Source organism: Pongo abelii, chromosome 5 (assembly GCF_028885655.2).
Source record: "Pongo abelii isolate AG06213 chromosome 5, NHGRI_mPonAbe1-v2.0_pri, whole genome shotgun sequence".
In the NCBI taxonomy this organism is placed as follows: Eukaryota; Metazoa; Chordata; class Mammalia; order Primates; family Hominidae; genus Pongo; species Pongo abelii.
Window position 1 is genome coordinate 102,363,518 of NC_071990.2, and position 27,479 is coordinate 102,390,996.

General features: G+C 34.3%; 1 protein-coding gene and 1 long non-coding RNA gene across 11 annotated transcripts in view; one reads left to right on the top strand and one right to left on the bottom strand.

Annotated features, from left to right (window-relative positions):
* Window positions 1-6,526, bottom strand: part of LOC129060004 (uncharacterized) — a 37,713-nt gene extending 31,187 nt beyond the window's left edge. For all 4 annotated transcript variants that reach the window (XR_008526306.1, XR_008526307.1, XR_008526309.1 and 1 more), the window contains exons 1-2: window positions 6,355-6,526; window positions 5,380-5,553 (exon numbers count right to left, since the gene is read on the bottom strand). This is a non-coding gene — a long non-coding RNA (uncharacterized LOC129060004). The remainder of the gene's footprint in view (window positions 1-5,379; window positions 5,554-6,354) is intronic.
* Window positions 1-27,479, top strand: part of GRIK2 (glutamate ionotropic receptor kainate type subunit 2) — a 1,201,011-nt gene that overhangs the window by 575,731 nt on the left and 597,801 nt on the right. The gene's annotated exons all lie outside the window — the stretch shown is intronic.

The window sequence follows — 27,479 nt, forward strand, 5'->3', positions numbered from 1 at the left end:
CAAAGTCCATTATTTTTGGGGGCAATTCATATTGTTAGAAAATCCTTCCCTAAATCTCTAAATTGACATTTGGCCAAATAGAACTAATGTCAATTTCATGTGAATAGCTGTACTTAAGATTTTTAACTTACGCCATTCTATGGTGTAGTTACCAGACCTTTTGTCATCCTGTCTCCTTCCCTGATTCTCTTGTCATTGTCCCAATTACAAATGTACTTCTTAGAAGTGAACTCAATCATCTAGCACAGAGTATGAACATGACCATAATGTGAGCATTACTTTATATGCTATAATTCAGGCTTGAATTAACATGTAGGCAGCCAGATCAAGCATTGGCTCATTGAATTTTTGATTATTTAGAGGCATCAATCCTTTCATAATATGTACTGTTTTAGAGTTAGTCTACCTAACATAGGATATAGTGTTGTTTTTATGTTTTACATAGGTTTTCCTCAAATTTCTTAACAAGAGTTTGGACAGTGATATCTTTATTTCCAAAATCCATGTATTATACATATGTTAAGATATTGGTCAAATATACTTTTGATTTCCAACATTGAACTGTCCATATAGCTGAGCACCAAAATAAGTTGATAAACATATTTTGCAAGTACATTTAAGTCCGAGATCTGAAACACAGTGTAAGAAGTTATTTATGGGGGAAAAATCTAAATATCACACATATTTAGTCAATCAAACTGTGCAAATTATTTTCCCAAATTTGAACTAACCATAAGTTAGTGGGCAGTAAAGCGATTATAGGGAAATCAGTTCATTTCTCTGGGCCTCAGTTTCTTTATTTATATAATCATATGATTGGACACAAAATTTATATATTAACAAAATACTTGCAACATATATTTAGTCATATATATGCAATTGTAACAAAAATGATGTTTCTGGTTGATGAGCCATTTTGAAGCATGAGAATGAAAGGAAAGAAGTGGGTTTTATAGACAGCAACAAAAAGATTGGCAAGAAGTCACAGATATAGCCTGAGAGAAGGGAGCAGACACACTGTGTTTATTCCAAACACAGAAACACACATCAATTTAACATACAAGCATTAGAACTAAAATCCATAGCTTGGACTTTGGGTAGAAGTATATGGCTAGAAAATCCTTTATAATCTCCAGGAGCTCTAAGTTTTAGAAAAACAATTAACATACAAGAAAGACTACATCATCCATTTAGTAATGAAAAGAAGACTAGTTCATTACATTATTGTTCATGGGATACTTGAACACTATTAAAAGATAAAAGAAAAGCAGAGAATATACTGGAAAGAAATACATCATTACCATTATGTTTAGTTTTCTTATGAGTTTATAAGGAGAATCTTTAAATATTAGCAAAGAAAATTGACAAAAGACATGAAGAGAAATAATTCACATACCAAGAAATACAAATTCTCTTAAGAAATAAAAATGGTATTGATTTACCAAAATTTTAACTTCATTTGTAATCAAATAAATGTCCATAACAAAGGTAAAATATTTAACTGCCAAAACATTAACAAGTATCTCTCTCATTTGTAAGAATATAAAGTGATTTTTACCTCTTATTTCATATTATTCTGAATTTTTAATTTTTAAAAACAAATGCATTACTTTATAGCTGAAATCAACACAAAACATAATTTAGCTCTAGGCTTCCTGAAAGCCCGGCCAATGTGAAGCACTCAGCAGTATGTATAATGTAGGCTGAGGCACCTGTAACAAAAGACAGATTAAGAAGGGAAAAACATGCTAATTTATTTAATATAAATTCTATACAGTAAGGGAGGCTTTGGAAATGAAAACCCAAGGAAACAAGTAAACTCGTGTACTTTCATGCTTAGGTTTGATGAAGAAGTGGATAGTTGTGAATTATGATTGGACAAAGAGAGTATGATCTAATGATAATAAACTGGTGGAATTTAGCAAATCCTCTTTATTCAGATTCTGCTTTGTGTCTCTGTGTCTCCAGAGTATTCTGCATAGTATTCTTTGACACTGTATTTAAAAATCTATATAGCTTGGTGTCAATGGTAGAATACTTTGAATCTGTTTGTTAATCAAATAATACTTTCCAGATATTTCAGATGCCTTTAATATTTTGACACACAAAGAGAGAAATATCTGATAGGAGGACTTTGTACATGATTTTCTTGGAGTGTAGAGACGATTAATTCAAAGATACAACATTGGGAAAAAGCTGGAAAATGGGAAAATTCTCCAATTTGGAAAAAGCTAAAGAAAATTAGAGAACATCATGACTTGTTCACTCTTTGCTCATTTTTTGTTCTTTATAAATTATTCTAGTAAGTTTATTAATCAACACATTGACGACTTGACTCCAAAATATTACCGAGTCTGTTGAAAGTCACTCTGCAACTCAGGGAAATTATGTAACTGCCCTCAAGGTTACTAGTTCTTAGCCTTCTATCATAGATAGCAAGAGAACTCTAGGAAATCATTCACAAATCACATATCACATCCAGATGGCTTGAAATTTTGTGGCTCTAGTAATAATAGATTTAATTAGTAATAATAGATTTAATAATAGAGACTGACTATAAACAAGACAAGAGCCATCATAGATTTTTTTAAATGAATCCACAGTAAGTTGAGGAGTGAACCTTATTACAATATTGTACTATGTTATCATAACATTGTTCTCTTTGTTGCTAAGTTGTTGAATCCTTGGAGTTTAAGAAATATGGCAGATTGAAAGTCACTGAACATGCCAGAAATTTGGAAGTCTCAAGACCTCCTCAAGGATGTGATTCTGTTCCAGGGACAATTTTAGTATCAGCTTTAGAACTTCTGGTCCAGACCCCAGCTGGCTTAATAGCTGATGTACACCAGAGAACATGTATTTTGCAAGTAACTGGTTCCTTTGAGTGTGGCAGTAACTACTCGGTGTTTCCTGTTGCCTACATAATTTAGTTCATCCTTTTTATCCTGCTACTTAATGTACTTTGATATGGTATAACAAAAATACCCTTCCAATCCCCCAGAGAAAGAAAATGACATTAAGGAAAAAGAAAAAAGGAATAAAATAGAGAAGTAAAGAAAAGAAGGAAAAAGGTGGGAGAGAGGAAGAAATGGTAGGGGAAGAAACTGAGGGAGTAGAGTAAGAGATTTATTTTTGTGTGTGTTTAGCTCTGGCAGTTATTACTGGTGTGATATTTGGTGAAACATTAAATATCCCTGGGCTTCAGTTTCCTCAGAGTAAAACTGGAGGATTCTATTTGGTAAACTTTAACATAGCTTTCAGGTCTTTTGATTTTGATCCCATGACAATGTTTGAATCTCCTTTCCCGCTCTATTTTTTCATGTGTTCTATACTTCAGCCAGATCCCTTTACTTAACAGTCTCTAAATCATTCTTCCTCCTTTTTAGATTAACCATTGCACAGTCTTCTCAAACTCCTTATCTTGCAGAAATTCTACTTAATCTTTATGTTTGAGCTCAATTGTCATTCCATAGCCTCCTTGATTTCTGATGTGGACTTAATCTTTATGTTTGAGCTCAATTGTCATTCCGTAGCCTCCTTGATTTCTGATGTGGAAATTAGTTTATCTTCCCTATGAGATGCTATATAGTACTCCTTGCTTTATGTCTCTCTTATAGCTCTTAACATTCTATTATCAATTATTATTTGTATTTAATATCTTTGAAGACAGGGGCCATATGGTTATCATTCTTATGTCTTTCATAGCTACCAGCAGTCATTTATTATATTAGGCAGTCAATAAATTGGTTGAATAAAACTAGACTAATTATGTGGAATTTCTTTTGGGATATTTGTTTCTGTTGTCTTGTGGAAAATTAACCATACAAAAGCCACCCTTCATGAAGACAGCATGGAAAGGTAGAAAAAAAGTAAAAGGTAAAATATGGATTTGCACCCCATTTTTAAATTTAATTATTTTGTGAACCTGAACAAATTACTAACTTTTCTGAGATCCCATTATTTATCTCTGAGGGGGGTGCCAAATACCTCCCACTTTTGTTTTTTAAGAAAGGTGAAATAATATATTTAATGTGACTGGCCAGAAGATGTGCCTGCCAAAGTCAGTTTCCTTTTCATCACTCTTTTAGTGAAAGTTAGAGACTTTATTTTGTGCTATTTATTTTATGTTATTTCACTTTCCTATGGAGACACTTTGGATATCCAACGTTAAGGTATATTCACACCTGTTTAAGGGTAAAACAGTATTCACTAGTACTCAAACTAATAGCCAATACTTTATCCCAATAAATAGCTTTCCTTTCATTATGGCTTGAAATATTTTTATTAATTTAAAATCATGCTATATATATTTAATACCTTTCTATTAATCAATTCACAAAACATGGAGGACATGTTTCTTACGAAAGTGACACAAAGGCTAAAATAGTATTTTCAATAACATACATAGAAGCAGAGCATATGGGCATCTAAGAGAAGCATACGGATCTCCATATGTTAAACACTTTCTTCAAGAAACATGGCTATAGTATTGATAATCAGCATAGTATGGTTCCTTGATTTAATTAAAGACTAGAGTCCTTTATGTAGCAATAGTAAAAACCCTAATAACACTTTAAGAATAACTTACCCAATGGTTCTCAAGCTTGGCTGCATATTAAAATCATGAGGGAACTTTAAAAGATAATAATGCCTGAGGTTTCACCCAAATACATCACTGTTTAATTGCTCTGTGCTGGCAGTGTGTGAAATTTTTGTGGTTTTTTTTTTCATTTTTTTTAAAAGTTCTCCAGCATGTAGCCAGGGTTGAGAACTATTGCTCTCAAAATACCAGATAAGGCACTGCTTTCAAGTTCCTCCAGAACTACTTGACACTATGACATTTTATTTTCCTAAAAAGGTGGCAATGATACACACAAAGATATATTTGCTCAATGCTTAAGTCAGTCTTAGGTATCAAAAATTAAAGTGCCTTCAGGCAAAAACTAAATAATGCAAAGTCTGTTTTTATTGGAGAGCAAGTTAGGGGGATTCCATCTCAATGTGTTTCTTTATTGCTTTCTCGTGTTTTAAAAAAACCCCAACAACGACAGTATTACATTTCTAAAGTACACCAAAATGGGTTGAGGGAGTAGTGAAGCATTGAGAATACTATCTGAATGTTGCCCATAGAAATATTCCACCATTTAATAGTCTCAGTCTCTACAAGTAATCAAAATTCAAACCATGTGATTAATGGCAATACAATAAAATGGCAGTTTTATTTTTTCAGTAACTTTGCATCTTTCAGTTACTATAAAAATGCAGTTTTCTGTAGCATGATAGTTCTAAAAATATCCTTTCTGCTAAGGATATTGCTTGTGAAAATGATGTACTGACTCTCTACATATTAAAGTTTTCAAAATGCAATTCCCTCCCTACCTTTCAGTGATCTCCAATAGATAATGTTATTATTCAACTGTATCCTGCTATTAAGATCAGAATAAGAAATAGCAGCTTTAGATTTCCCATCCCTTTTTTTTGGTTCCTGTTCCCTTCCCAGTAGTTTCTTATTTTCATTCATCTTCAGATTTATCCATCCCTGGCAATTTCAAGCTGGAAGAAACAAATTAAGAAAAAAATTAATTGACTTTATTTGCTTTAATGCTGCCAGCCCATATTATCTGCTTTCTTAAATGAGTTTGGAATTGCCAGCTTTGAGGGTATTACACTACATTTTGGGTTGCTGCCAGCATATCCTGAACAAATATATTTAAATCAAAGCTAAGCTGCTTAAATATTCATGTTATGCTCTTATTACGGTTCAGAGAAATGTGAAACCATTTAAGATTTGCAAACGTGTTACATGGCCAAAAAATGTGCTTGAACTGTCAGAAATATACTTTAAATTGATAGTGCTAACCTAGTTTAATAAGGAAAAGTTTCCACCGTCTTATTAGTAGTGATACATTTAAATGCTTAACTTTTTTGTGATTTTTCAGTCACTAGGGCAATATGAATGTAACCTTTTCTTGAAATGTCAATTGGAAATGACCCCCCAGGATGTAATGTTATGAAGTATGTAGACTATCAGATTTCATGTGCTTTATGTCTGTACCTTGATTTTGTAAGCACCCTTTTATCACATATACAATATATTTTATTATATTATTTTTAACACTTCATTGGCATGTTTCTTCAAAATGTACAATTGCTAAATTTTATATAAAACATGCTCTTAATTTGCAGTGACAGACTTTGAGGATTCCCAATTGTTTGAACAAAGCATAAGATATAAAAGAGGGAATAACCCAGAAAGGCCCAACACCAATAACCATTACGTGAAACAAAGGAAGTAAAGAAGGAGAAGCTGAATTCACACCCTTTGAAGAAGGGGGACAATTGAGTTATTCCTACTGTAGACTGAAGGAAGAAGGCCGATTTTCCTGTTGCCTCCTCTCTTTCCTGTTTTCTTTTTCTTCCTCCTTAGTTTTCTTTGATTGGTAGCATCACCAACTGACCATTTGGAGCATCTGATTTTGTATAAAACAAGTTTGTTCTTTTTACTTTCTGTCAAGACAAAGAAACTATTCAGAATGTTTAAATTCCAGAATTCCAAAAGCTCTTTGTTTATAATCATAGATTCTAGTGATACTAGAATGATCTGTGATTTGGCATGGAGCATTTTCAAAGCAGTCTGAGCAATTCAATAAAAATTTATGAGATATCGGTGAGAATTGCCACTGTTTCACTCCTGCCCCTCACATGAGTATAGACAAACATGCTAGACCTTCCCATCAGGGGAAGAACCCATTAAGCCAGTTCAGCGGTTTCAAGTCACTGGTGCTGTTTTATGCCCTTCAGTCAAATGCTCAGATTTCGACATAGATTAACTGGTTATAGCAATAGGTCCAGCCATGAGACTGCTTGTCCTATACTGAGATCTTTTTTTATTTCTAAAACTAAACCTTTGATCAGTCCAAACCATTAGCTTTTACTGAATTCTGCTCTATATGTTGTAGTGTTAGAGAAAAGTTCCAATAGCTTTCTCTGTGGGAAACCATAAAGTTGTTTTTTGCTTCAGTGAGGCATAAACCTTACTGGGGCAGAGCCTGCGAGGATTACATGAGCACTGGTTTCAGTGCTCTGCTAAGAGAAGGAACTTAAGCTTATTGGTATAAGCCTGGTAGATTTTCAAGATTTTCAGACATTTTCCATGAACATTTACAAAATTCACATACCCAAGTATTCATAAATTTTGTATGCGGCAATGTATTACCTTTAACAGTGTTGTTTCTTTAACGTTTTAGAAAACATAATCCTGAATTTTAACAGCAGTTTGAAATAATTTTTAAGACTCAATAATTTATAAAAGTCTTCTACATTTTACCTACTGGATTTGGTTACAACAGGACTAAAACTATTATTTTGGGGAGTCTGTATGTATAGGGGTAGTGGGTCATGGGGATTAGTGGGGCATGGCAGGCTGAGGCAGGGAAAGGAAACTGACTTTCTGGCTAAGTGGACTAATTTGTTTTTGCTACAGCATTTTGTGCAACTAAAAGAGAAGGAATTAAAAGTGGGTAACGTGTTTTGAAATGTTGGTTCTATTTTTTTCTTATGAGTTTAGCAATATGTTGTATATTGAGTCTCCTCTCTCCAAGCAAAATGCCATAATTCAAAACAATGCTTCTTAAGTGACTAGAGTGGGAAGAGGGAAAAATTCTTCTAAGGACATTGGGGTTGGGAGTGGGATGCTAACCTTTTTAAACTTATTTTCTAATTTCCTCAATTCTTTGCTGAATTATTCCTATCACCCTGCTTCTAGAATGCCATGGAGCAGGCTACATTATTAATAGTGTTATAGGAGCCATGCCTTAAAATCATTAGACCTAGGTTAGAAATATACTTCCCAAGTTAATTTTTTTAAAAAGTGGCTATTTTGGGGAGTACTTCTAAATTGAGTGTCCAGTAATTTTTCTGTATTTTTATTTAGTGGTCCATTTACTTGGGTAATATAGGTAGATAACGGTTTGATTTGGGAAGCATCATATGAACATGACATAAAACCAAATTAATGTTGAGTCTCTTTTTAAATATGTTACAGATTTAGCAATCAGGTTTAGTAGGAGAGAAAATAATGGTATTTATGACTCAATGAGATAACTTGTTTTATGGCTGAATGGGATCTGATCGTACTATAGTATCTCTGATTGTAGATGTCATCAGAACCAGAATTACATTTCCATAAGCAGAAGTTCTGCTTAATATATAATTGAATTAAACAGCTAGTAGTTTTTCCAGAATTGAGAGGTAAAAACTCAGAAGGCTAACATGGCATGTTTGATTCATGAACTTGATCTGGAACACAGAAAGCTTCTAATAATGGGCAGGTCTTGGGGGTCCTGGTTACCTTTAGGTTGTTGGACATTAGCAGGAATTGGGACAGATTTTTTTTTTAAAAAAAAGAGAAGGATGCTGAAAGGCATATGTACATGTAAGAAAACTCTAATGGAAAACTTCACTAACATTATAATTTTGGTGACATATGGCCCTGAAATAATAAGAAAAAATATTATGAAGTCCTAGGACCCAGAAATTAGGTCTGAAATGCTTAAGTGGAATCCAGAATTAGGTACTGACACATTTTCATTTGAGGAGGAATATTTTCCTTGGGATAATTTACATTCAATGTTGCTTGGCTGAATATTGTTTATCCAGGAAGCTACTTGGAGGTAGGGAGTGAGGAGAGGAGGGCCATGGTGTCCACTAGTGAGAGTTGTCCTGAAAATCAAATTCTAAAAAGGAGAGTAGTAATTTAGTAAAACAACCAGTAATTATCTGAAATAAACATTTTCTATATCCATTGTACCTACAGAATAATACATGGCACATAAGTAAATGCTCAAAAAGTTTTGTTGAAAGAATTAAAATAACATTATTCGACTGAACTTCAAATGTGTATTTGGTATATGTGCAGGTATGCTTTTGTGTGTGAATACAAGCTTAATTTGGAAAAAAACAACAACCATAGAGTTTAAAAAAGAATGTAAGCTATGTTCTGTAGTTCCTATTTTATACATCTTGGATTATTGCATTAAGACTTTTCATTTGTAGCTGTGTGCATTTTTATCTAAATATTAAGAGTTTTAAATCATTTCAGACTTAATTAGGCAAGAAAAAATATGATTTTCCTAGATAAAGTCATATCAAGACAAACAATACTAGAGGACAAATCTAGAGTACAGATAATTATTTCTGGATTCTTTGGGAGGCTGCCTAAACAGAGTGAAGTTAGTTGCTCAACTTAAGTACGCCATAGTAAAAAGTCTTATTTTGTTTAGTTGAATCATTGGATTGATTCCTAAACAATTCTAAAAGGAACACCATGGCCTTTTGCATATATGCTTATTCTTAGGCAAAGCTATGAGTATAAGTAAAAATGACATGCCTGTTAAGCTGCAGATATGTAACTGTCAGTAATCAAGCCATTGCATAGGAATTTATGAACAAATTCAATGTGTCTGTTTTTCCTTGTGTACATAATTTTAATATCAACATCAATATTATAAACTAGGTAATTGTAAGAGGGTATGGTAAACTTGGTGAGAGATAGGCATATGTTGATAAATTTGCACCTCTCTTGAGGTCACTTATTGATTGCAAAGCTCGTTATCTTTCATGTGCATTTAGTGGTGTAATTGCTTTTGAAAATTATGGCAGGATGATACCAAATGCAAATTAATAGTATGGCACTTGACATACCTGAGATTTCAGCAATTTTTTTTCACATCCGTATGTAATCTTTATTGGCCAAGATAGTCTATCCACATTTTGTTCTGATGGAATATTTAATTTTTTTTCATGACTAAACCTGCATTAATTAACATTTTGACTTTTTCACTTCTAAAAATAAATGTTCATTTTTGCTCTCTAAATATAATCTATAGCCTATTGAAATTATACTTACTTGCTAAAAGCTCCAGTGGGTCTTTCATCTTCTTTTAGTGAATTTAGGATTTTAACTACATTAAAATTTAGAGTTTTGGCGCTTCACAGTTTACTTCTTTGAATTTTCTTTCAAACAAGGTTGACCTGGAATTAGAAATTACAAGTAGCCATGCTTGATTAAACAGTCACTCCCTAGATGCCACAGAATCCTGTGGCTACTGCTCTGAAAGCAAAGGTAAGGATCATTCAATGTGTCAGGAAAATATTTTACAGTAGATTTAAAACCATTAAATCTTTCCGTAATAATTTTATTTAAAACGATAAAATATTATATTTAGACTTGGAAAGTAAATTACTTTAAAAAGCAGAAAGCAAAAGCACTTAAGCCATCATTTTTAAAGACTCTTGTTGAAAAATAAGTATTCTCATGAAAACACCCTGTGCATATTTGAAAAATATTATGAGATAGATTTGTGTTCTGTAAGTAGTAGATAGTATTATTATTGCTATGATGCTGGATTAAAATATTTTTGTTGCATATTATATATATTTTTTCCTTCTGAGAGGGGATCTTTTTTTTTAAAGGACATTTCCAGAAAAATCCTCACAATAAAAAAGTATTATCCATATTATTATTTTAAGAATTTTATGCAACTGACTTATTTCATCACAATATGTTTGTGAAAAGCCATGAACCAATCTCTTTTTGACCAGTTAGATATTTCTTTGATGGGAATACACATTCTTTTAATTTAGTGCTCCAAATATTTTTCAAATTTTGGTATACAGAAAATAATCAGATTCCCATGGCCCGCTTAGATAAACTGAAGGATTCTGGCTGCTGGCCCAGGGCTGGGGCTGTCCCAGCCTCCTGCAATGCACCCTCCAACGGTGCACTGGTTGAGAGGCTTTGATGTAACTGACGCTCACTGACTCAGTCTGTATTCTAGGCACTGCAGATACAAAACTCCATCTGGGGTCAGGATCTTTTCCATATTATCTGCCTGGCACAAAAGAATGCTGGCAAACCCAGTCCACCTCTGCTAGACAATCGTATCTGGTACTAGGACGGCAGCCTCTTCAGCAAGAAGAGGGTACATTGGCCAATTCCTATGAATTGGGCTCCTCGTGAAGAACTCATTTATCCACATGGAGTATGTATTAGCATGTCAAATTTTTCTCAAAACATAGGACCTCTCATTTCATGAGGCCAAATATTTCTTGATTTTAAACTGACTTTTAATCCATGAGAATATGGCTCATATTAATTTAAAAAGTAAAAGGGTTCAAACTGTGATTGAATCTTTTTTGTGATTATGACCGCAAATTTGTGTGACTTCAATATTTTCAGAAACCACAAAAATTTGATGCATCCAAATTTTTGTTTTTAAAAAAGTTGGAGTGATAATGGGGGAAAAATTCTCTGCTGCTTTCTGCTTCTGTGTTATTCAGGCGCTAAAGCTAAGGTCCCCAGAACACCATTTTTTTTAATGTGGTTTTCTTGACCAGAAGCAGAAAGTGTCAGCTCACATGTAATGAAAACTATCCATGCATGATTTCTAGCCTAATTTGGCAGATTCCAAAGGTCCTTTGAAAGGCAGCTGACATTTCTGATGATTACCTAAATTGAACTGAACCTTTGAATGTTGTCATTTTAAAACATGTTAGACTCAGTCCAAAGAGGAAAAAGAGTAATAGCCATATATTACAATTTCTGATGTGAAGAAACCATTTAGTCTTCCTTTTATAAGGCACAAGTATATTTGCTATGCATCTTAAGGAAATCCATCATAATATACTCTTACTGAAATTGCTTTCCCAGTCTTTGTTAACATATTCACAGTATAGTTCTAGTCATAGACAGAGGCTACACATTTTTTTTTTTTAGAAGGTACAGCTTACTTGGAAATGGTAGTGGTGATTCTTCCTAAAGGTTGGCCTTAACTATGCAAACAAACTAACAAATAAATGAACAAAGAAAAAAACCCCTCAACTTTATAGGAAGTTCTAGGTTAACGTTTTTTCAACAATATTGGACCATTCATGGTGGCTAACGAATGAGTACCAAAATATAAAGGCTCACTCTAGAGTGTCCTCATGCATGCCTCATTTTATTGTACTCTGCTCTGGACCATAGAAATTACACATCTCTTGCTTTTTTTTTTTTTTTTTTTAGACAGAGTTCCACTCTTGTTGCCCAAGCTGGAGTGCAATGGCACTCTGCCTCCCGGGTTCAAGCGATTCTCCTGCCTCAGCCTCTCAAGTAGCTGGGATTACAGGCGCCCACCACTGTGCCCAGCTAATTTTTTGTATTTTCAGTAGAGACAGTGTTTCACCACTTTGGTCAGGCTGGTCTCGAACTTCCAATCTCAGGTGATCTGCCCACCTCGGCCTCTCAAAGTGCTGGGATTACAGGCATGAGCCACTGTGCCCGACCACACATCTCTTGCTCTTATCCACAACTTCCAAATTCTGCCTCTGCTTCTCCTGTTACTCCCTTTTTTCTCTCCCAGGTGTCTAGTTGTGCCATGACAGTGTCAAAGCCACAGTTGAGTATCACCTCCCTTGTGAAACCTTTTCCGGCTTTTCCCCAGCTTTTCACTCCTCAAATCTCTCAAGCAGTGTGTCATTGTATTTTCTCTGGGGCCATTTAGGTCTGTTTACACAGGACAAATGTTCAACCGAGAAAAAATATCCCTCTAGAGTAACTATTTTATAAATCTAAGAGTCAGTGTACCACATTCTGATGAAATTATATGGACACTAGGTTTTATTTCTGAATTGGGAAGTTTGTTTCTTCTTAAATAGAAGAGTAGACCTTAAAAGAAACTTGTATTGGTAATGTAACACAAGTTGAAAATCTAATTTGTGGCAACATGCATTCTTAGCATTAACAGGAACTGTTGCAAATTAGCTAGAATAGTCCTTTGCAGTTTGGATTACTTTTCTAATACAGTAAGAGTGATACAGCACATTAACACTTTGGCTTATTTTGAATAGATAGATATTTGCAACCTCATCCTGGAGAAATTTGCATTCAATCTTTGAACAGTAGGGGGTTATCTCCATATAGAGAATCTTCAGTTTTCACTATGCATTTCCTTAATTTTCTCTGGAAGGACACCTGCAAGAATTAAACATGGATTCTCTAACATCAAATTTTGTGTCCTTAGAAGCCTGAGGGAAAGCAGAGGACATTCACAATCAGTCATTTTTTTTCTTTGATGAAAAGTCATCTGTCTTTTAAATTTTGGTTTAATAACAAATTGACTCCTTATAATGAAATTTATGTAGGTGGTCATTTTGTGACGGAAGTTAGAGGTAAAATATAAGTATTTTAACAGCATACTTTTAGTATCAATGTGTGTGTCATTATCGTAGACATCACCAATTAGGAAGATAACAGGATGATACACTGTGGAGATAAAGCAATAATTCTTTTAATATTCTTTAATTAAAACAGAAGAGTTAACTAATTTCCTAGTTGCTAAATACTGGAGATGAAACCATGTGGACATTTACAAATGTTGCTTCTGGGTGCACATATTAGTTTTCTCTTGCTGATGTAACAATTACTACAACTTAATGGTTTAAAACAACACAAATTTATCTTGCTGTTCTGTAGGTCAGAAGTTGGGTACAGGTCTCACAGGGGTAAAATTAAGGTATAATCAGGACTGCGTTCCTTTGAGAGACTCTAGGGGAGATAATGTTTTCTGCTTATTCTAGTTTGTTAGTGGCATTCTGTTCATCGTGGTTGTAGTATTGATATCCTAGTTACTTGCTGTTTGCAGCTAAAGGTTGTTGCAAGGTTCTAGTTGCCACCACATTCCTTACCTTATGGCCCACCTCCCCTATCTTCAAAACCAATAATGGCCAATCTAGTTCTCGCATTGCGTTTCTCTGATTCAGCCAGGAAAAGTTCTCTACTCTTAAGGATTCATTTGATTAGATGGAACCATCCAGATAATCCATGACGGTTTCCACATTTTCAGGTTTAACTCTTCATCACATCTGCAATATTCCTTTTATTATGTAAGGTAACATATTCACAGGTTCCAGGGATTAAGACGTGAACATATGTGGGAAGCCATTTTTCTGCCAACTCCAGGCTGAAAAAAGTGAGTTTAATAGCTCTCCATTACCAGCACTCATTAGGGATTTTCAGGAAAATATCAGTTGGGTTAAATCGGGATAAAGAAAAGAACTGAGAAAAACTTTGTTTTATACGTCCTAAAGCCCAATTCTTGCCACTTCTAATAGTTGTTCTACAAAACCAGCATGTTGGAGTGTTATATTCCCTGACATTCCTAGCTATTCTTAAGACATATGAAGCTGAGAATTGATTCACAGGGCTGCCTGGTTTTCAATCTCAGTTTTGATTTATCTAGTTTTGGATACTTTAATGTGATCTTGGGGAATTTATGTAACCTATCTGTGCTTAATTTTGCTCAAGTGAAATAGAGACACTAATATACCTCTTTCAGGGTGTTAAATGTTAATATGTTAATGTGTTGTTTGGTTAGAATTATTAGGGTCTAACACTGTATAAGAGTTATATATGATTATGGTAGAACTATACATTGCTACTGACTGCGCCAGTGTGCCTCACTTAATACATATTTTTCTGATATAGCAATGTGCTCCATCTGAACGTACACCCAGGCAGTTTTTAAAAATTGATGACTGACCATGGGGAGTGTTATAAGCAATGGTTATTTTAAAGTTGACAGCATATTTTCTGTTTCTCAGGAGAAGGTTGAATTCACTTAATAGGGCAGAATGTCCCTTTGGTTTTGGAGAAAATGTCACTGAGCTTTTTCTTTCAGCAAAAATAGAGTCAAGATACTACTCTAAAAAAGACCAGAAAGATCTTGATGGACACAATTTCTCTGTTTTATAGTACAAAATGTTATTTTTCTTAAAAAAATTATAGGTACAAGGGCATCTTAAAAATTATATTTCCTATTAGGATCATTACACACACTGATCTGCTTTTATCTGTGCTCCTGGGAGTTAAAGTCAGGCCTGTGCCTGTGTTTGTAACAAATTTTTAAAGAGAAAGTTAGTGTAGCCCAAGTAAAGCGAGAATGAAGAAATGAGAGATGGTGTGCAGAAAAGCAGGGTTGCTGTCCAAGGGAACTGGTAACATTCAGCCCTGATTGCTCATCCCACATGAGATAAACAGATAAACATCCCACATGGAATCCTGAAACTGGGTCGGGGGTGGGGGTTAGTGAAAGGAGGGAATGGGTTTGGATGACTGCTGAGTAGGTCTGCTAGGAAAGAATACTTCCATCAAATTGGAACATCTGAGTTATACTGAGAAAAACCTTTCCTGTGTAAGGAAGAGATATAATGTTGAAGATTCTTGTGTTTAAAAGCCTATATATATTTTTATTGATGCATTAAAACACCATAAATCAATGGTTAGCCATCTTAAATATTTCAGACACATCTTTTTGACAAATCATCTATCAAAGTGTTTTGCTTGAAATTTGAATTAAGTGGAGCAATATGACAAATTATTTTAAACAATATTCTGCTAACATTATATAATAGCACAGAGACATTTTACAGGCAGTGTTTTAGAGACAGTATCCATAGTCTGCAAGACACACAAAATGTATGAGTTAAAAAAAGAAACTGTAGTCTATACCTAAATATCTTTGAATAATATTTGTTTAGCACAATATTACTTAATAAATGCCTTACAATTGCAATGGTTGTTATTATTTCTTTAGAGAAATCTATGGTGAAAAAAGTAATTTTGGTTTTCTAATCAAGAGAGTTATTGACTGTCTTGATGCTAGACATAATGGTTGGAATGAAAGGAACTGAAATAGGAAGCATATAAATTGTATTTTATGTTCTGTTAACACATTGCTTGTCTTTACATCAAACTATATAACTCAGTTGGATTGTGGCAACATACTGCCTGGTCTTTTGGGGAAATTCTTAAAATCAATTTTAATAAAATGATTTAAAATGCCATAACTCTTTCTCAGTAAACCACTTTATGTACACCTGCTTCCTGGCAGACACCTCCAAGAATTTGCCTGTATCCAAGGATGACTCCAGGGCTCTAATATCTATCACACAGGTAGAATCAGATCATTGACACAAGGCAAAGAGACTCCAACATGCATGGAAAGTAGTATTTCCCAAGATCAATTTTGAGGAGCACTAGTGAACATCGTACTGGTAATTACAAAAAAAGTTTCACTTTGTGTGATGGTTAATATTGAGTGTCAACTTGATTGGATTAAAGGATGCAAAGTATTGTTCCTGGGTATGTCTTCGAGGGTGGATTATAATATATTATAGATTTTTCCTTACTGCAAGAATTCCCTGGTCCTTCAATGCATAGTGTGAATAGTAAATCTCCAAAAGAAAAAACATATATAAGATACATAACCTTTCCTCGAATTGCTTGATTACAATACCCTCTATTTTTGCTGCATATTGTTTTTATTACTTGAAACTCACTTACATGAAGTGTGTATGAATAAGAATAACGAAAGACCACATGTGGAACAGAGCATCAGCACAGGTTTCGAAGCTAGCAATTAAGGCAACTAGCAAAATGCAGAATATCTGGAAGATTAGATATCCTACACAAGCTCAGTCTAAGGAGAGGGTCCATGGCTTTGGCAATGATAGCATTCAGTTAGTGATGTACAGCAGAGGTGCATGAAGCAGGTTGAAGAAAATATGATTAATAAAACCACTTTCCACTTCATATTTTAGGCATTTTTATAGTTCCTCCTGAGCAGGAGCCAATTAAAGTGGAAGAGGCATAAACGTTGCCTGTCATTATAAGTCACTGCATTGTGCTTCATTATAATTTTTACCTTTTTTTTTTTGAGACGGAGTCTCACTGTCGTCAGGCTGAAGTGCAGTGGCGTGATCTCGGCTCGCTGCAAGCTCCGCCTCCCGGGTTCACGCCATTCTCCCGCCTCAGCCTCCCGAGTAGCTGGGACTACAGGCGCCCGCCACCATGCCTGGCTAATTTTGTTTTTGTATTTTTAGTAGAGACAGGGTTTCACCATGTTAGCCAGGATGGTCTGGATCTCCTGACCTCGTGATCCGCCCACCTCAGCCTCCCAAAGTGCTGGGAATACAGGCGTGAGCCACCGCGCCTGGCCCCAAACATTCTTATAAAAAGACTTTGTGGTGAATTCTTCGAGGAAGAACAGCATAGGCCTTTTAAAGGGCTTATACCTGGCAGAGACTAAGTATATGGGGGAATTGAATTAGATTAATATTCTTTCTAAGTCAATCTTGATAACAGGACTCCTGAGCTCTTCCTTCACTATTTTATCATCTGCACCACTCCCTTTAATAGTTCCAAAAAATGCAATATGGCTAAGAGGATAATATCTGAAAGCAATGGATCTTGACTTTCCTTGGATAATTTTTTTTGCCTGCTGACCCTTTTAATTTGTATTTATTTTTAATTTATACACATAACGGGTACAAGTGTAGTTGTATTACACGAATATATCATGTAGCAGCGAAGTCTGAGCTTTTAGTCTAGCCATCACCCAAATAATATACATTGTACCCATTAAGGAATTTCTCATCTCTTCCCCCTCAAACCTTGCCATCTTTCCAAGTCTCCAATTGCTATTATTCTACACTTGATGTCCATGTATATACATCATTTAGCTCCCAGTTACAAGTGAGAACATGTGGTATTTCACCTTCTGTTTCTGAGTTTTTTCACTGAAGATAATGGCCTCCAGTTCCATCCATGTTGCTGCAAAAAACACGTTTTCATTTTTTTTAAATGACTGAATAGTGTTCTGTTGTATGTATGTTCCACTTTCTTAATCCAATCACCCATGATAGACATTTAGGTTAATTCCGTATCTTTGTTATTGTGGAGAACTTATTATAGAAGTATGTTTTTAGACCTCAGATTTAGAGAGTCTCACCCAGTAGATCTGCGATGAAATCCAGGGCTCTCCATTCTCGTTGAGCTGCCCAGATGATCTGAAGTTAAAAGGCCCAGGTACCACTCTGACAAGACTCTCCTAAAACCTTTGCAGTTGCAAAAATATTACTCTTCTAGCTGAGACATATCAAGCAGGACACCGATGTTATTTATTTAAATCAAGGCAGTCCACATTTAATGAGATTCCAGTCAAGTATTTAGCAACATTTCTGAGAAAGAAAATTATCTTTAATTTGGAGAATAAGATTAAGTTAATTCAAGTCTTATGGGGGTTGAGTGCTGTTTTGACTAGAGGGAGGCAATGTCTAAAAGCATGAGGTAAGATTGTCTTCCCACATGAGCTGAAAAACAAGAACAAGAACAACAATAAATCAAAGACAGTTTTATTTAAGTCTTGGCCTCCAGTCAATGTTGTTGTCATTGACACTCTAGGCTCATATGGTTCACACTTACTCAGTTGTTTCCAAAATATTTCCTTCTGTCATTGCCAGTGTTGTGGCAACGTCAAAGTGTTTCTTTCTGGGTCATGGTCTCTTCACCTTGAAACTCCTTAAACTTCATTCTTCCACTGAAACTAAAATTATGTGTCAAATTAATTTTATTCACCTCCAAGAAGCACAGTTATAGTTTATGAATGCATGAGATTTGCTATAATATTCATTAATATAATTCTATTTTATTTTTTATTATATATAAATAAAAAGCTAATATGTAACTTGTGACATTTTCATAACTTGATTAATATTGTTATATTACTATTGTCAGGAACATTTCAATGAGCTGAACAGCCCTACAAACGACCAATACTCAATAGGAGATTCCTTGTAGCATATATTTACTTCACAATTAGTAGTCAGTTGCTATGTAAATAAAACTATTTTTGCATTAGTGAAAACATATTTGTTAGCTACTTCGAAATATTAACAACAAAGCTGGCACTCTTTAAAAAGCTGCTTTTTTCTAAAAAAAAAAAAGCTTTTTCTGTGTTCACATTTGTCATGTAGCATATATCGTCTTTCATTCATTCTTTTTTCAGGATATAAATAACTTTCTCCAGATGTCAACCTTTATGGAGAGGAAAAGAGGCATCAGCAATTTCAGGCAACCACAAAAGCTCTGATGTATTTTGAAGGAGTTTGTGTGCTTTCAAGAGTTTTAGCAGGAAACTCCTGCAGATGATGAAGGTAGAAATCTAGAAATGTTTGTTGTTGTCTATATAAAGTATGGAATTATAAACATTTACTTTGTGACTGATGAGACTTAAAAGGATGGATGAACTTTAAAGGTGTTCATTTATTGCTTTTAAATAACTTGTAAAAATAATTTTCTTTCTTCTGAGATTTGATCTAAGCACCTGCTAATATACATGATATTAGCTGTGTTAGATGACACAAGAAAATGAAATGTCTATTCATTCATTTTTGGTTTGGCCAATCTCATACCACAAGACATATTATATACTCTTTTCCAGCAACAGAAATATGTTTTTATTGTATAATTTAAAGCCATTTTCTTTGTAAAATTTTAAACCAATTGGAAATTTGTTGAAATTGAATTGTTTCTGGACCAGAGAAAGCACTATGAATGGTGACTACACATAAATAATTTAAAAGTGAATAAGAGAAAAAGCCAACAATTCATTTGCATTTTTGAATAAAGCCAAACTTTCATTTAATTATACAGTAGTAGGCTTTAAAACATATATTTTTAGTCAAGTCTGTAAAACTGCCAGATGCTAAAGTAACATAGATAGGCCAGTTATGGATTGTTTCATTAATATAATCAGAGATTTTATAAAAGATACAAAGCTTTCAAGGTTTGGATCTGAGACAAAGTTTCCAGAGCCTCTATGTAGCCTGGTAAAAATGCACAATGATTCAAATGCAAGCTTCAGGTAAGCTAAAGTCTTTCATTCATATTTTTAATAGCAAACCCAGAGCTCTACCTTCCATTATTCAATATTGCTGTTACTGCTATAGTGGGAAGAAAAGAGGGCAAAAATTTGTGTTAGAACACTTACAGGGAAATATTTTTTACACTCCGAGTGATTATATTTTAAGATGTCTTTCTACTCTATTCCCACCTTCTTGTATTATTCAAGTTCAGCAATACAGTGAAACATCTACATACAAACTTATGCTACACTTCAGTCACGTGATGAATACACATATAGAACCTCTATAGTGAAAAGCAATCTAGATTTTATTTCATTTATAAATATGCAGTGTGGGCTTCTTTCATAGTCCTTCCTTATTTTTTTTTTTTTTGAGGTTTCGTTTTTTGCACGCCCACGATTTTTTTTTTTTTTAACATGGCAAGGATGTAGGAGTGTCTCTCAGGGCATGAGAAGAGAGCCACTTCAAGTCTGCCAGCACTCTACCCAACAGACCTATCCATCACTAAGGAGATCCCAGAAAGTAGGAGCTATGGAACTGCCTGAGGCAGAGCTAATGTGAGATAGAGGAAGAAATCACATCCAGCCACATGTCTTTTGCCGAGGGACTGCCCAGTGGGAAGGACCCACAGAGCCTCTTAAGAACTTGCATGTGTCCCACTCCAGCTACATAGAGGGCATCAGGTCCCAGGTAGTGGTAGCCAAAAAATCATTCACCACTGACAGACACAACTATAACAGCAATGAGGTAAGTGCAGAGGGCTCATCACTTCAGGTTTACTTTTCATTCTTTCACTAATGCTTATCTTCACATGAAAACATTCAGTTTTTTAAAGAGTTTATACTAAGGGACTAGAGCAAATAGAAATCTAAGTTTCAATTCCAGTTACCTGGCATGTCTTTTTATAGTATGTTTTCACTTTGGCGTGGACCAAAAGCTTTAGCAGTTATCCATGGGAATTACAATGGAAATTCCAGGCAGATTTTAGTTAGGTTAAAAAAAAAAGTTGAAAATGTTGTTCTAGGCCAAGGACTTGTAAAATGTGGATAGTTGCCTCTTATAGTTTTTAGTTTGCTTTTGAAGTGCTTTTGAAATAGTTACAAGAACCATTCCTCTTTGAAACAGGTACGATATAGGTCACATTTTCCTGTACAACTGGCCTTACTGGATCCTAGTATAACTTAACAAGACATAGGAGTTTTTCTTAAACCGTGATAATCCAGTAAACCACAGAATGAAGTAATAGTTTACTTAAAATCCAATCAAGAGAGAAAACTTCAATATATGTTATAAGGTTCCTCATGATAATAACACCATGTCTTCCTATGTACTCCTTCCTTCTACCTGCCTCCTCCCACCTGTCATACCAACACGTATCACTTACATTCATTTTGTTGGACAACAGTGAATGCAGACCCAAAGGTTGAAAAATGAGTAGCCCAGAATACTGCTTCAGTTCTAGTGAAGACATTGGGACAGCATCCACCCGAAATATTAAAAAAGAGTTTGGGTGGTCATCTTTCAGAAAGGTTGAAGGGAAGATTCTCAGCCTGAATGAGGAGTTCACTATGTATTCTTTAATATCCACCAACTAGAAAATTGTGTGGTTACAAACCCACAATAGAGAAAACAAGGTGGTTTGTTCAAAAACATCAGAGCTAATATTTTTAGAATAACTGATCTGGATCAATGATCTAAACTATTTTAACATGTAAGATACTATTTATTGTAAAATTAAAACATCATGCAAATGAAAAAAGGAAAAAGTGTTACTGGCATGCAAGAGAAGACAGCTACCTTTCCCACACTCCTTAATACAAGACCCATGCTAGTGAAAGGAAATTATTTAAAATAGACAATATGATTTCTTTTCTTCTTTCTTCTAGAAAATGTTAACCCACTGGGCCCGTTTAAATTAATATACTGTCCAAATAGAATTTCTGTTATTACCGATGATGAAATGATATCATTGATATCTAATATTTACTTGTTTTCTAACGTTTAAAATCAATGAGTTAAACATTTGTAAAGGCAGTTTAATTTACCTCTATAAATTTAGTACCTGGTGGGATATAAAACTCTAACTGGCCTCATTCTTCTCCAGTCAATGTTTTAACCCTTGCTGTATTGAGTATTCCCTTTTCTTCCTTTAATAATATCCTGAACAGATTCTATAACTTTACAGTCACTTTAATTCCTAAAAACCATCCAGTTTAATATCTCACTTCTATTTTATCCTGTGCCATCCTCGAATTGCAGGCCTGAGGGAAGTGGGGTGTGATTTCTTGAAGTGATACAGATGTTGGGGATTTAATCTTCATCTAAATAGTCCTCTTTCTTTCTCTTTAAGACTTGGCTCCTCCCTGTGTGGAAAAAGCAAGAGGTGAGGGCAGGAGCCCTCTCCACTTATGTCATAGCTTTTGTAGTTCTTTCTGTTGTTGGTCAATGATTTTTTGGCTTCTACTACCTGGGAGCTGATTTCCTCTATGTATCTGGTGTGGGGCACATACAAGTTCTTAAGTGGCTCTGTGGGGCCTTCCTATTGGACAGTCCCTTGACAAAAGACAACTGGCTGGATGTGAAACCTCCCTTCAACCTTTCTGAAAGATGACCACCCAAACTCTTTTCAAATATTTCCAGTGAATTTTGTCCCAGTGGCTTCACTGGAACTGAAGCAGTACTCTGGACTACCCACTTTAGCAGCTCCACAACCCCCGGTTTCTGGGATCTCCTTAATGGTGGATAGCTTTGGTAGAGTTCTAGCTGACTTGAATTGGCTCTCTTTCACTTGCCCTGAGAGACACTCTTATATTCTTGCCATGGCAATTGGTGGGAGGGCAAGCTGCTTTATTGTGGCCTCTTTTCTTCAGTGTGACATCTCTTTCCAATTTGTTTGCTCAGTTATGTAGTGGGAGAATCAGTAAGTTTGTTGCCGAAGCAGATCTCCAAATGAGAAGCAAAATACCTGTCTCCCCTTCTGAGCGAATCCTTCAATGTGATCATTTTTCTTTCTTTTTTCAGAAGCCTTCTCACTAGGCTGATTCCGAAAACTCTCTTCCTTCCTAGCCCTCTCCTTTTATATCCTGGGAATGGGGGAAGAGTAGGGTGATGGTTCAAGCCCTGCAGGAGGATCATTATACTCAGACTTTGTGAGTCTTTATCCTCAGTCTGTAAGCTGCCACCAATTTCTTAGAAACAGGAAATGCCCTATTCACTACCCTCTGACACATTGATATTATAATCAATGCAAGAAATCATCAATGCAAGAAAAATATGAAGAAAACAATCCATCAAATTTTTAGCTAACTTTTCACAACGAAATAGCAAATATTCTACATCGAATGTATATATTTGAAAACATTTAGTGGATTGCATGATCTATAGTACAACCATGATGTTATAAATACCAGTATGCATTTGAGGACAAGTATTAAGTTGAATATAATAACTCAAATGTAAATATTCTTACCTTTTGATATTCTTTTTGTGTCATTATGCAAAATAATAGCTATGGTTTTATCAGTTCCACATTTTCACTTTTTTCTCTTACTGTGTAACTAACATTTTTTATTTGCATACACATCAGAAAGAGTCCTGGACTTGACATCAGAAAATCCACATTCAAATCTAGGCTCTTTTCTGTGACTGCACTAATGGGTGACTTTGGACAATTCCTTTACATTCTCCAAAGTTTATTTAGTAGCCCTATCTATAACGCTTTGGTAGATTACACGATCTCTCATATTATACCTAATACTAATTCTAAATTTTAAGAAAATGCTATTGAATCAGTAATGTAGTGTGTTTGATCAATGTTCGTCACGTGCCACCTAATTTCACTATTCCCCCAATAGCCTATTACTTCACTATGATTGGTGTCTATAACTTTTATGCAGCTCTGTTAAAGGAGACCTTTACATGTTTTTGAGTTAATTATTTTGACTACTGGAATCTAATTATTTACAGGAACAGTGATAAACATATCTTACAGCTAAACACCAGAGCCATGAAAATGACTTTAAACATTTTTATAAATAGTAGTTAACATGAAACTGAGATGCTTTGATTTCTGTGCAATATTTATCTCTTTAAAATTAAGGTTGACATTGACGTTTCACTTTCTTTTATTATTATTATTATACTTTAAGTTTTAGGGTACATGTGCACAATGTGCAGGTTAGTTACGTATGTATACATGGCATATGTATACATATGTATACATGTGCCATGCTGGTGTGCTGCACCCATTAATTCACCATTTAGCATTAGGTATATCTCCGAATGCTATCCCTCCCCCCTCCCACCACCCCACAACAGTCCCCAGAGTGTGATGTTCCCCTTCCTGTGTCCATGTGTTCTCATTGTTCAATTCTCATCTATGAGTGAGAACATGCGGTGTTTGGTATTTTGTCCTTGCGATAGTTTACTGAGAATGATGATTTCCAATTTCATCCATGTCCCTACAAAGGACATGTACTCACGTTTCACTTTCATAGTTATCATTTGAGAAGTCTTTAAAATGTGATACATTTATTTAAAATCTTTAGTTTCTTGATCTATTAACTGGATGGCTTAAAAATCATTAAACCTTTAAGCATGTATATGTTAACAAAGCATAAGCATGTCTGCAAGTTGGCAATAATTTGAGAGAAATCTTCCCCTTTAGTATGATTCTTTCATTAATAGCCCAAGTTTAGTTTATTATGTATATACATGAACAGAAAAGAGGTCAATACGTTAAGCATTCAAGATGAGCTATATGTTCAGTAAAAGTCATGGTGTCCATAAATTTTTTTCTTCATTAAAGAATGATTGTTTTTTTGCCATTTCACATTTGAAATCCTGTATTTCTCACAAGAATTTGAGTGTTTCATTTGTATTGCTAAACATTTTTATGGTTATTTAACCTGGATTATTCAGTTATAGCATTTATTTGCCATAGAGCAATAATTTATCTAAAAAACGTGTCATTACAGGTTATCTTTTATTTTTTTCAGATGGCATGCTTGTGATTGAAGGTATCTGGATTTTTTGTAAAGCTTCTCTTTTGGGATAGCTTTCTTTTTGGAAATTTCAATGCCAAAAATATTGCATTTTCAAAGATGTCCTTTCCTTTATTCCTTATTTTTTGTTTGAATTTGTTTTCCCTGTAGAGATATAATACCATTTGGAAAAAATGCTACAGATTACCTTTTGTTCTGGTATTTTTCAAAATATCCAGAGTTATTTATTTTGACCTCAGTATTTAATGTGGAGTCCTAAGAGACACATCATAGATTTCCCATACTGAATATATGCATTTAAAATAAATATATTCAAAACATATTTACAGAAATACAAATGTATTGTGTGGTTGTCTTTTTTCTTTACAATCAGGAAAGCCTCCCCTCCCATGGCTTGAAAGATATTACATACAGCCTACATACTATTCAAAATTCATAAGTTTGCGAAGATCGGAGTTTATTTTTAAGTGTGTGAATAAACAATTTCCATTTCAGGTTCTTTTTGAGTAGGCACAATACATAATTACAATTAGCTGATTGGCAGTCATTCCTTCTTGTGATTTAAAATCATTATGCAGTTTGTTACACTGTCCGCTTTCAAAGTTCTTTGATTGCTAATTTTAAAGACTGATACTCATTTCAGAATAAGAAATGTTATATATTCAGAATTTGGAAAGCAACAAATTGTATTTATTTTCAATTTTTTTGATTTAATAGAAACTTCAGAGTAGATATGAAGAGGAAAGGAAAAGAGGTTTGAAAACTAAAGTTGAGACTGTTGCTATATGTTCATGTCTTGTGTCTACTTAGCCCATTTGAAGGAAATTCTCTCATTTCTGTATGATTTCTTATGTTGTAACAAATAATATATATATTATTACACCTCTAATAGAGGTTCAGGCAGAAAAACAATGAATCCTAGGTTTTCTTTCCTTCCTTCCTTCCTTCCTTCCTTCTTTCCTTTCTTCCCTCCCTCCCTCACTCCTTCCTTCCTTCCTCCCTTCCTTCCTTCCTTCTTGTTTTATTTATTTTTTTAAAGCTCCTTGTTTTCAATTTAGAATATGGTACACTAAGAATGTGGATTATATGATTTATTTTAGCTTTGAGGTTGTATTTACTCATTGCTTCTTTTAAGAATTTTGGTAATTTTTAGATTTTTAGAACAAACGGTACCCGAGTTTTTCTTATATGTTTTCCTGTTTACCACATGGATTTTGTAAACAATTAGAATGTCATTCTTTATTATTGAACAACATAAATAATAGTCATGTAAAAAATTCTGTTGGACTTAATTTACCAAGCTAGTCTTCTATGCTTTATTTGGTCTGACACTATGTATTAGGAAACACATATTTTTTCCAGCAATTAAAAATAAATTTTAAATGGAACTAAATATTCCAATGACTAATTCTGATATATTATTTTTCCCACTTCTAAGATAGCTTGTACTTTTTGTTCCAGGACCAAATAATAACTGAATCAGTTGGTTCTGCTGCCAGTTATGGGACTGTTTTTGCCCATGTTTTCAACATACTGGATGTCCTTAGGTTTGTAACACATTTTATTTATCTGCTCTGTCATAAAGTAAAACACATTTATAGCTTTGAGGAATAGATGTGGTGATCGATCACTAAATAGAAGGCACAAAAAATGAACAGCAGATGTTGCTTTTTCGTATTTTGTGCTATTTTACACATTGCAAATTAAACTCGTAAAATTTTGTAGGAATATTGGACAGTGCATACTCTCACTGTTATATGATTTTTTAAAAACCTGCTGCCTAGTTTTTTCTAACTCATCAGCCACATGTCTCATTATCTAGCTCTTTTTAAGCCCCCTCTTCCCTACACTGACCTACCAATGAATCCCATATTAATGCTGTCAGAGGAGGTGGTTGTAAATTGATTTGGAGTGAAGAGACAGAAAAGCAGTAGCAAAACTCTCCTCCGTTAGGTCAATGTCTTCACCCACCCCAAAGAACTTTGATAATTTAGTGCTAAATCAGGTGTTACTATTATTCTATCATTTAAAATAATTGAACTGAGTAAATTGTAATAAAATATTATTGAGATATATATATTTAAAATTTCTTTACAGTTAGAAAGAAATGTCGTATTCATTTGGAATTGAAGATTTAAAACAGCCAGGGCACTATTTCTTAAACTGCACAGAGTATTTAATGGTATGCTTCTTTGAGGAGGATCAAGATAGCCAAAATATAGGGAAAAGCTTTAACACATATTTCTTACTTAGTATTGTATTGTTCATTTTAATTATAATAAATGTTCTGAATATTTACCTGACCAATTAAAATATTTGACTTATTATGAGAAGTTCAGGCTTGAATATTATACTTTGCATTTTTGCTTTAGCTTTTTCTAGTAATATACAATAAAGGCACTATTCCTATAAAATCTTATTTCTGTGATAATCATATTCCAAGGCCCTTATCCTTTATTTAGTATTCATACTAAGCTTATCACTGTTATATCTGAGTCAGTGAAATAAGATTTCACAGGAGAAAAATGGGAGAGTGGCAGGCTTTTTTTTTTTTACTTTGTTAGCTACCCAAGTCATATCGTGCAAATTAGATATTAGATATCTTTTATAAGTAATGTAATTAATTTGATTATACACCATAGTTCCTTTTTAAAAGAAGCTCACATAATAATACTGTTAATCACAATATCTAGAATTATACACTTGTAGTAAAATCTGAGATGTAAATCTTTA